At 39.4% G+C, this 12,181-nt stretch overlaps 1 protein-coding gene across 2 annotated transcripts in view; it reads right to left on the reverse strand.

Moving 5' to 3' along the window:
- SDCBP (syndecan binding protein) overlaps window positions 1-10,800 on the reverse strand; it is a 34,283-nt gene extending 23,483 nt beyond the window's left edge. For both annotated transcript variants that reach the window (XM_027042916.2, XM_027042914.2), the window contains exon 1: window positions 10,672-10,800. The gene's annotated coding sequence lies outside the window, so the exon portion shown is untranslated. The remainder of the gene's footprint in view (window positions 1-10,671) is intronic.
- Between the last annotated feature and the right edge of the window lie 1,381 nt (window positions 10,801-12,181).

The following is a 12,181-nucleotide window of genomic DNA, read 5'->3' on the forward strand; positions in this document are numbered from 1 at the left end:
TGATGAGATTTAAGGGGATTGTGAAAATAATTCTATTACATCAGTATGTGAATTCTCATTTCACTTTCTCTTAAAACGCCCCTCACAGACTATCATCGGACTGACTATACAATTTTGTTTCCAGGCCTCCCCTACAGCTGAGAATCAACTGGTGTATATCCTACTCACCCTGAGATTAGTAGGCAAAACATCCTGCCATCCACTCTACTCCACCAGTTCAGTACAACATTCCTGACTGTAACAGCTTTCTTTCACTGGTCTAATGCCTGGAAAGAACTGGTGTTCTCCATTTACCCCTACACCAGGTTTGGCCCACTCTATGCAACCTCATGGACTCTCAACTTTCTCCATGCATAATGAAAGGCCTCTGCATCCCAGGCCTTAGAAAAGAACCCCCAAATTCGTTTCTACTAAGAGGTTTCTCAGGGCTTGAAATAGTGCCAGGGTTTCTTGAGAATATCTAAAAATAAAAATTACCCAACTACTCTGCCTCAGTATCCAGTTTCCCATTTGACTCTCCATTTCCTCAGGGCAGTGTCAGGGTAACTTCCCTGGAGTCTTTCTATCTGGGTGGCCTAAGGCCTCCATAACTCAAATGCCATATGTGATATTTCAGAACATCTAGAAAACCTCTAGAAAAAAAAATATAGATGTTAAGCTCCTTGACATTCATCTTGATGATGATTTTTTGAATGTAACACCAAAAGCAAAGGCAACAATAGAAAACTAAATAAGTGGGACTAAAACTAAAAACTTCTGCAGAGCAAAGGTAACAATCAACAATCGAAAAGGCAACCCACAAAATGGGAGAAAACACTTTCATGTCATATATTTGAAAAGGAGTTAATGTCCAAAATAAAGAATTCATACAACTTAAGCGTGCGAACGCACAAACACACACACAAATCTCATTTAAAAAAACGGGCAGAGGATCTGAACAAACATTTTCCCAAAGATGACATACAAATGGCCAACAAGTATATGAAAAGATGCTCAACATCATTAACCATCAGGGAAATGCAAATCGAAACTACAATGAGATATCACCTCTACCTGTCAGAACGACTGTAATCAAAATGACAAGAAATAAGTGTTGGTGAAAATCCAGAGAAGGAACCCTTGTGCATCAATGGTGCAAACATAAATTGGTGCAACCACTGTGGGAAACAGCACGGAGGTTTCTCAAAAAATTAAAAACTGAATTACCAAGCAATTCCACCTTTGAGTATATATCTGAACACAAACACCAACGTAAAAAGATATCTGCACCTCCACGTTCAAAGCAACACTATTTAAAATAATCAAGACACAGGGGCGCCTGGGTGGCGCAGTCGGTTAAGCGTCCGACTTCAGCCAGGTCACGATCTCGCGGTCTGGGAGTTCGAGCCCCGCGTCGGGCTCTGGGCTGATGGCTCAGAGCCTGGAGCCTGCTTCGGATTCTGTGTCTCCCTCTCTCTCTGCCCCTCCCCCGTTCATGCTCTGTCTCTCTCTGTCCCCAAAATAAATAAACGTTGAAAAAAAAAATAAAATAATCAAGACACAGAAGCTACATAAGAGTCCATAAATGGATGAATGGGTAAAGAAAATGTGGTATATATATACAATGGAATATTTTCAGCCATAACAAAGAAGGAAATCTTGTTATTCATGAATAAAGGAATGAACAAAGAAAATATAAGACACACAAACACACACAATGGAATATGTCGCAGCCATAAAAAAATAGGATATCTTGCTATTTGCAACAACATGGACACACCTTACGGGCATTATGCTACGTGAAAAAAGTCAAAGACAATAACCATCTGGTCTTTATTATATGTGGAATCTAAACAACAACAAAAACAAAAACAAACTTGTTGATACAGAGAACAGACTGGTAGTTGCCAGTGGTGGGGGAAGGTAAGGGATGAGCAAAGTGAATGAAGAGAGTCAAAAGGCACAAACTTTCACTTATAAAATAAATCCTGATGATATAATGTACAGGATGATGACTACAGTTAATAATGCTGTACTGTATATCTGAAAGTGCTAAGAGAATGAATCTTAAAAGTTCTCACCACAAGGGAAAAAAACTATGTGTGGTGATGATGTTAACCAGACTTACTGTGATCATTTCACATTATATACAAATATAAAATCATTCTGTTGCACACCTGAAACTAACAATGATATAGGTCTCCTCTGAACTTTAATAAAAGTTTTTAAAAATTAAAAAATATAGTGGGGGGCGGGGGAGCCAAGTCTTAGTCTCAGCTCTGCCACCAACTTAATTTGCTTTCCAGGGTCTCAATTTAATGTATGACATCAACAAAGTATCTTTCCTGTAAGGCAAAAATTTTTAGAACCCGTTTGTTTCTTAAATATCTGCCACCACAAGGTATATTCCTGGAACTCTTCAACAGCAAAGGGCTTCAATGTTCTAGTCCCATAAATTATTTTCACAGGAAGTCAGCATATCAAACTATTCTCTTATTTAAACATAGAAGTAGCCTAATTAGCTTACAATTACTGTAAAATAAAATATGGTACAAAACATTTTTAATTAGCACAAGAAACAACAAATGCACATCAGTAAAGGAACCTAAAGTACACTCATAACCCCTTTATCTGCAAGGGACACATTCAAGACCCCTACTGGATATATGGACTAGTTATAACACTGAACCTAAATACACTATGCTTTTTCCTACACATATGTATCTACAACAAAGTTGTAAGCATGCTAAGAAATTAACAATAATAAAACAATTATAAAAACATACCGCAAAAGTTATATGAATGTGTTCTCGCTCTCTAAATATCCTTTTGTACCATAGTCACCCTTCTTATGATGTTAGGTGATAAAACAGATGAGGTGAGGTGAATGACATAGGCATTGTGACCTAACGTTAGGCTACTACTGACCTTCTGATAATACATCAGAGAAGAATCATCTGCTTCCAGACCACATCTGACCATGCAGATAAAGGGAGACTACTATAGTACCGTAATCTAGATTCCTAGCCCAGAAAATGAAACAGTCAAGTCTGGAGTCAGGTTCAGAGATCTGCCCTCAACACTGTGTACCCATCAGGGTCCAATGAATTCCTTTTTTTTTTTTTTCTTTTTTTTTTTTTTTTTTTTGGAGTTCTGTTTAGCTACTTTTATTCTTTCATACAGGTCATCCAAAGAACAAAGAGGAAGAAAAATGTTTAAATGTAGTAAAATCACTCTATCTTATAAATTTAATAAGGGCTCAACTGGATTTTTTTTTTTATAAAACTAAGATCTATTATGAGATCTTAGTGAACTTATTTTCCTCTGTCTTTGAAACACCTGTTTCATCAATCTAGGAATTATTTCATCAGAATTCATCAGTTATCCCCAACCATGCTAAAAAACCAAATTAACAAAAAATAAGATCACCTAGAATGATACAATAGTAAATTAATCACACTCTTTCATCCTTCAGTTTGTACTGGCCAGAGTATTGCATCCTCTTTCAAGAACATATATACTCTTTAGACACCACATTTGTAGCTTATTTTCTAAACAAGCATTCCTTGAACACTTGGAATTTTTCATTTTTCACCCATGATGTAAGAAGAAGGAAACTGAAGGAGGAAGTTATTTATTTGACAAATCAGAAGATAATGCAAAGTGACAAGTAGCTGTACTCTAGGCTCTTACGATAATGAGGAAATTGATTATATAAGCAAATCACAGACTGGGTTTTCAGATGACAATACCCTAACAGAAATTCTTCAAATTTAAGAATCAATAGGTAAATATGTATCTCTAATAAAGAAATATAACTTTTCACTCAGTTTTACTAAAATATTATCATCTTTTTACTCTTATATCTGTGAATCAAAATTTACTTGATATGGCTTTTAAATGGCCAAATGAAGGCTGGTGTTTAAACAAAGATGATTGGAAGGAAACGAATGTAGAGAAATTTTTTAAAACTCAGCACATTAATTACCCTAATTGGAGTTTATAATATAAAGTATAAGTGAAAATTCTCTGCAAATATAGAACAAAGATAGTGTTCCCCTCAAAAAGACATTAATATTTGCAAAAGTACTGCATTTTGACAATGCAAATACAAAAATTACCAGATGGTAAAGACAGAATCTATTAGAGATATATTTGAGATCTAGAATCAGTATTGTTTTGACAACAAATATCATGAAGTAATGACAAGCTAGAACATATTAGAGACATATTCAAATGGAAACAATATTTATAAGATAGACACATGCTAATTTCCTTTATTACAATTGATGAGCAATTAGTTGTACACAAAAAGATGTTGCCCATTTCAGCCACATACGCTTTCAAATCCAGGAAATGTTACTTATTTCTTTTTTTTAATCTTTTTTTTCCTGCTCTCTGTGTTATTTATTGTCTGCTACACATATTCTCAGGTTTGTTTTTTTTTTTAATGTTTGTTTATTTTGGGGAGAGGGAGAGAGAGTGTCAGTGGGGGAGGGGCAGAGAGAGAGGGAGACACACAATCCCAAGCAGGCTCCAGGCTCTGTGCTGTCTGCACAGAGCCTGACATGGGGCTTGAACTCATCAACCACGAGATCATGACCTGAGTTGAAGTCGGACGCTTAACTGACTGAGCCACCCAGGCACCCCAAATCCAGGAAAATTTAGAATAAAATGTGGGTTTCTTGTGTCCAGTCATTATTAAAATTGTGTTTTCAGTAAAACTGTGCTTCGCTGTCCCTTTACTTTTTACTTCTACAAATTTTTCATAAGGTGAATTAAAATATAAAAAATAAAAGAAGTGTCCATTGGGCTTAGATGGTAAATGGTGATAACCATGTATTACAGTACACTAAGGATTAATAAGCATTCTATATGACTCATAAATGGCGTCAATGCACCCACTTTGATAAAGTCCTAAACAGGTCTAGGGTGATGGTTCTCAAACTTGGTTAATCATCAGATCAGAATTACCTGGGCACTAGTTAAAAAGAGCTTCCCAGGCTGACACAGACCATGGAAGGACTTAGGAACTCTTTAATAATTATCCAAGGAGATTCTCATAAACCACTGTGAAACGTGGCCATATAGAGTCTACTGTTCTGTAGGATACTGTCTTCTTACCCATAAGGTTACATTTCTGACTTGCTGGATTGGCAAAAATCCAAAGTTTGGCAACACTCTGATAGTAAGGTTGTGAGAAATACTCATACATTATTAGTGGAAGTGTAAACTAGTACAATTTCCATACAGAAGTTTGCAGTATCTACCAGAATTATAAACATAGTGCAATACCACTTTAGATCTTCAGCCTACAAAAATATTCGCATGTAAAGAGTGACATATGTAAAAGCTTATTCATCGAAGCACCAACTGCAACAGCAAAAGACTTCAAAGGAGAAAGTTCTATATATACGAACATTGAAAGAGGTCTAAAATATCATTAACTGGGAAAACAAATTATGCTTTAGAGCACTGTACAAAATATGCTAACATATGTGTTACAAGGAGAGGGAACTTAAAGAACTAAAAAAAGAAGTATAAACTAAACCCAAAACTAGCAAAAATAAAGAAATCATAAAGGTTAGAAATAAGTGAACCAGAGAACTGAAAAAATGAGAGAGAAAAAAAAAAAAATCAATGAAACCAAAAGTTGGTTCTTTGAAGAAAATCAACAAAACTGACAAACCTTTTGCTAGATGGACTAAAAAATAGAGAAAACTCAAAATACTAAAATCAGAAAATGGGAATATTAACAATTATTCTGCAGAAATAAATTATAAGAGAGTAGTCTGAATGTCTATACATCAAAGTATCAGATAACCTAAATAAAATGGACAAATTCCGAGAAACATAAAGCCTACCAAAATTAAATCACAAATAAATTCAAAATTTGAATATACCTATACCAGGTGAGAAGACTAAATCAGTAATCTAAAATCTCCCAACAAATAAAAGCCCTAACCATGAAACTTCACTGGTGAGTTCTGAACATTTAAAAAAGAATACCAGTCCTTCTCAAAATTGGTGAAAAAGCTGAAGAGAAGGAAATACTTCCTAACTCATTCTCTGAGGACAGCACTAACCTGACACCAAAGCCAGACAGTCACTCCAAAAAAGAAAATTACAGACCAACATCCTTTATGAACACTGATGCAAAAATTCTCAAAATACAAGCAAATGGAATTCAACAGAACATTAAAGGATTATACACCTTTTAACAATTAGGATTTATTCCTGGACTACAAGGATGGTTCAACATACAAAAACTAATCAATGTAATAGGTCACACCAATAAAATAAAGGAGACAAAAACCACATGATCATCTCAACTGATGCAGAAAAAACATCTGATAAAATCCGGCATGCTTTCATGATAAAAACACTCACCAAATAGAAAAAAACTACATCCATTATTAAAAGCCATACATGAAAATCCCACACTGAACATCATACTCAAGTGGTGAAAGACTAAATATTTTTCCTCTAAGATCAGGAACAAGGCAAGGAAACCTGCTTTTTCCATTTCTATTCAACATAGTACTGGAAGTTCTAGTGAGAGCAATTAGGCAAAAATAAGAAATAAAAGGCATCCAAATTGAAAAAGAAGTAAAATGATCTGTGCATATTATATGATGTATATGTTTAGGGTTTAAAAACCTCTAAAGACTCCACACAAAAAAAGCTGTTAGAACTAATAAATTCAGCACAAGATACAGTCAATGCACAAAAATTAGCTACATCTCTATACATGAAAAATGAACAATCTTAAAATTGCTACTGTCTTACAATAACATCAAGAAGAATAAAATACTTAGGTACCATATGTTCATGGATTGGTAGACTTAATATGGTTAAAATGTCAATATCATCCAAAGTGATCTCAAGATTCAATGCAATCCCTATCAAAATCACAATGAATATTTTTCAAGAATAGAAAAACTCATCCTAAAATTCATATGGAATTTCAAGGGACTCAAATATCCAAAACAATCTTGAAAAAGAACAAAAGTGGAAGACTCACACTTGCTGATTTCAAAACTTATTATAAGGCTACAGTAATCAAAACAGTAGGGTATCAGCATAACAGCACAGAGATCATTGGAAAAGAACAGAAAGCCTAGAAATAAACCTTCACACGTATATATGGTCAAATGATTTTTGACAAGAGTGCCAAGATCATTCAATGAATAAAAGTCTTTTCAACAAATGGTGCTCAAAAATTAGGTACCCATGTGCTACAGCATAAATGTGAATCCTTACCTAACAACCCCATTTCAAAAATTAACAAAATGGATAAAGGACCTAAATTCAAGATCTACAACAACAAAAAACTCTTGGAAGAAAACACAGGACTAAAGATTCATGAATTTGGATTTGGCAGTGATTTTTTGGACATCATACCAAGGCACAGGTAACAAAAGAAAATATACACTTTAGACTTCATTAACTTTTAAATTTTTGTACTTCAAAAGATGCCATCAACAGAGCAAAAAGGCAACACATAAAATGGGAGAAAATATCTGTAAATCATATGTCCAGTAAGGGATTAATACTGAGAATATTTAGAGAACTACTAAAACTCCACAAGAAAACAAAACCAACAAAACTAGTAAAGGACTTGAATAGACATTTCTCTAAATAAGATAGAAGAATGGCCATAGACAGGTAAAAAGATGCTCAACATCATTAATCATTACAAAAATGCAAATCTAAACTACGAGATATCACCTCACACCCATTAGGGTGGCTACTATAAAAACAAAAACAAAAACAAAAACACAAAAAACAAGTACTGAAGAAAAACTGATCAGACACAAAAGAATGAAACTGGATCATTTTCTTACACCATACTCACAAAAATAAACTCAAAATGGATTAAAGACCTGAATGTGAGACCTGAAACCATAAAAATCCTAGAAGAGAGCCCAAGCAGCAATGGTTTCTCACGTGGGCTGTAGCAACATTTTTCTAGATATATCTCCTGAGGCAAAGCTGAAAGCAAAAATTAACTATTGGGACGACATCAAAATAGTTTTTTGCAAAGCATAAGAAACAATCAACACAACTAAAACGCAACCTACTGAATGAAAAAAGATATTTGCAAATGACCGATCTGATAAAAAAACTGGTATCCAAAATACATAAAGAACTTATACAACTCAAAGCCCAAAGAATAATCAGATTTAAAAAAATGGACAGAAGACATGAACAGACATTTCTCCAACCAAGACTTCCAGATGGCCAACAGACACATGAAAAGATACTCAACATCACTCTCAACAGGGAAATGCAATCAAAACTACAATAAGATATCACCTAGCACCTACCAGAATGGCTATAATCAAAAACTCAAGAAAAGGGGCACCTGCGTGGCTCAGCTGGTTAAGGTTCAGGACTCTTGGTTTCAGCTCAGGTCATGCTTTTTTTTTTTTTTTTTTTTAACGTTTATTTATTTTTGAGACAGAGAGAGACAGAGCATGAACGGGGGAGGGGCAGAGAGAGAGGGAGACACAGAATCGGAAACGGGCTCCAGGCTCTGAGCCATCAGCCCAGAGCCCGATGCGGGGTTCGAACTCACGGACCGCGAGATCGTGACCTGGCTGAAGTCGGACGCTTAACCGACTGCGCCACCCAGGCGCCCCTCTTTTTTTTTTTTTAATGTGTATTTATATTGGAGAGAGAAAGGGACAATGAGAGAAAGAGGGGAGAGGCAGAGACAGGGAGACACACAATCCAAAGCAGGCTCCAGGCTCCGAGCTGTCAGCACAGAGCCCGATGCGCGGCTCGAACTCACGGACTGCGAGATCATGACCTGAGCCGAAGTCGGATGCTTAGCCGACTGAGCCACCCAGGCGTCCCAATGACTTCATGGCTTTGTGGTTTCAAGCCCCGAAGTGGGCTCTGCGCTGGCAGTGTGGGGTCCGCGTGGGATTCTCCCCTGCCACTTGCCATGACTCTCTCAAAATGAGTAAACTTGAAAAATAAATAAATAAAGTGGTTCAGGGGAATCTTTTTTTTTTAAAGAGAATCTTGATATTTACTGCTTAAAACAAGTATCTAAATCTGGCAAAAAGAGGGGGAAAAAACTTGTTGAGTCATGTTTAATTAAAGGAATGGCTTTATTAAAGAGTGCGTTCAACTGCCAACTATTCGTCAATTCATCCTCTTCTGGTCATGACTTTTATATCCTTTTAATGCTCAAAATAACTAAACACTAATGCTGTCAAATTTAAATTTGGATTTTAATGGACTATTTCCGGAACATTTTGAAGCATGTGCCACATCCTTAGTTTCATCCTGTGGCACAACCCACTTGATCCATAATATTTACACACTAATTAACGGACAAAAACGTATACAACTAAACTGGGACCAGAACACATGAAAAAAAAAAATTTCTTTACCTTTTGCCCTCAATAGTAAAGCTAAAGACCGGAAAATCTGAATTTAAACTAATCCCTTACATACACTGGAGATACAGCGAACAGCCTGCAGCTGTTTTCAATGTAATTTTCCTTTTTAACCAATTGTTTTCTCTCTCAAACAAGCAGAGTTTTAAAACAGAAATGTTTTACGCTTAATTAATTGAGAAAGAAAGAGAAAGCGCACGGAGTGCGCAAGCGGGGGAGGGGCAGAGAGAGGGAGAGAAAGAATCCCAAGCAGGCTCCCCGCGGTCAGCACAGAGCCGGATGAGGGGCTCGATCCCACCAACTAAGCTCAACACCTGAGCGGAAATCAAGAGTCCCAGGATTAACCGATTAACCCACCAGCTGCCCCGCAAACAAGCAGACGCTGAGACTTTGGGAAACCAACGTAGTGTACTTAAAAAAAAAATCACAGTAAATGCGTATGCAGACAGTAACACAGCCTAGATAACCTAAAAATTCCTTTCGAAAACTGGCACACCGGAAGACCCCACGATTAACTCCACTGCAGCGCAAAGGAAAACTTTCCACCTCCATACGTGCCTTCACTTTCCCATTATTACAAGGAAATCCTGAAATGAAAACTATGAGTCATTTACATCTCGGGGGGATAGTTCCCTCTGAACACACCCTGCTGGAACGTTTCTCCCTTTCCTCCAACTTCTCCAGAAATACGCGCAGCGAATAACCTCTCCCCACCCCCTTCCAGAAAGTCAAGGCTTGGCCCACTCAACAAACACCTCCTTCCTCCTTCTAAATCCAGGGCGTTCCGATGAAGCCACCCAGGAAGGTGGCTAAGTGCAGTCCAAGGAAAGCGGCGCACAGGCTCTTCCCACTCCGGTCCCGAGGGATCTCGGCCAAGACGAACAAAAACGATCGAGAGGGACCAGAACCCGGAGTCCAAGCTGAGGCGGCGGCTGACGGCGTCGCCGCGGGCCGGGCCTCGGGGCTTGTCCCTACGCCCGCCGCCGCCAGCCCCCCACCGACCCCGATCCCCTCGCCCCGGTCCCAGGCGGAACCACGAAACCGACAGGCTCGCGGGCAGGCAGAGCGCGCCGCCCGCGCAAACTTTCGCCCCGGGCCCCGCCGGGCGGAAGGAGGGGCGCGGCGACCACTGAGGAGAGGGCGTCGCCGCCGACTCCCGAAAACCGCTGTGACCCAGACGCTCTCCGCTAGGTCACCCGGGGCCCCCCCGCCTCCGCCCCCGGTCTCCGCGCCCGGGACGCGGCTCGAGCTCCCCTCCCTCCCCACCGAGGCTGCTCACCTAGGCCACAAGGACTCGCTCGCCGCCGCCGCCGCCGCCGCCGCCGCCTCGGTAACTGGCACCGACTTCCGAGACCCGAAGAGAGAAGAGCGGCGCGCGCCCGAGGACCGCCCGCGAGGCGCGTCACGGTGCCGCCCCCGCCTTCCGCCCGCGCAAGCGCGCGGCTCCGGGTCAGGTGATCCAGTCCCTATGGTAACGGGGCTGCGGCGGGGGCGGGGTGTAGGGGGCGCGACGGGGGCTGCTCCGGCTCCCGCTCCAGCCAGGGTTGGGGAGCTCTTAGTGCCCACCCGCTGCCCCGGGTTACGCTTCGCACCTTCTCCACCCCCCCCCCCCGCCCCGACGGGTAGTGCGGCAGGGCCGGGTGCCACCTGCCCTCCGCTGCGTTCGTCCGTGCTTAGGGTCACTTGGTTCCCATTGCCTCCAATACAGAGGGAGTCCTGAAGAGCCCATCGTCTGGAGATTTCCTCGCCAGCCTTGGACTTGTACCGCTTTACTCCTACTCATCTCTTCCCTCTCGCTTTACCTCGCCACTCACAGGCTTAGAAACATTGCTTCCATGAACCCTTCCCAGCGCCTGCCCTCTTTGTGACAGCTGCTTTCTTCGGCTGTAATAAACTCTTCGGCCATCCGAGCGAAAGTTCGTTGGCCGTTCAAGTGTGCGTGGTATTGCGTAAAAGTAATAACCAGTATCTGGATGCAAAAACTAAAACAACAACAACAACAACCATATTTCTTGAGGGCTATGTTCCAGGCACTGTCCTAAGAACTTGATGTATATAGTCTTTGGTCCTTACATCAGTCTATAAGGTACAACATCCCTGTTAGCATACAAAGAAACTGAGGCACTAAATCACCTAAGTTTACCGTATTACCATAGAGTAACATCGAGTACTTGGCCACATAGCATTAACTTAGAAGCATTTTATCTCTAGCTAAGTTATTTAGTGCCACAATAATCTGTGGTAAAACTAATAAAAAATCTGAGCATAAAAGGGATGACGAGTAAATGGGATGAAACTTGCCCTCGGAGAGTTTATGGTCTAGTGAATGAAACAGACGTTTAAAAATAATGAGACAATAGATTGGTAAGGAAAAAAATATACCTGCTTTTTAATCATAAACGTGACATGATTATGTAGAAAGTTTTTTAAAAATGAACCAAGAAAACCCCCTAAAATTTAAACAATTAAAACAAAATTGCAGGATAAAAGGTTAATATATACAAAAGCCTATTGTTGTTATATTTTCCAGCAAGGAACAACTGAAATTTGAAATTAGACACAGTATCACTTATATTAGCACCAAAAAATGAAATACTTAGGTATAATCTAACATAATGTGTACAAAATCTATATGAGGAGAACTATGAAATTCTGATGAAAGAAATCAAAGAAGATCCAAATAGATGGAAAAATATTCCATGTTTATGAATGGGAAGATTGAATATTGTCAAGATTTCAGTGTTTCCTAACTCGATAAATTTGATATGATCTCAAAATCCCAGCAAGTT

The sequence above is a fragment of the Acinonyx jubatus genome, chromosome F2 (assembly GCF_027475565.1).
Source record: "Acinonyx jubatus isolate Ajub_Pintada_27869175 chromosome F2, VMU_Ajub_asm_v1.0, whole genome shotgun sequence".
In the NCBI taxonomy this organism is placed as follows: domain Eukaryota; kingdom Metazoa; phylum Chordata; class Mammalia; order Carnivora; family Felidae; genus Acinonyx; species Acinonyx jubatus.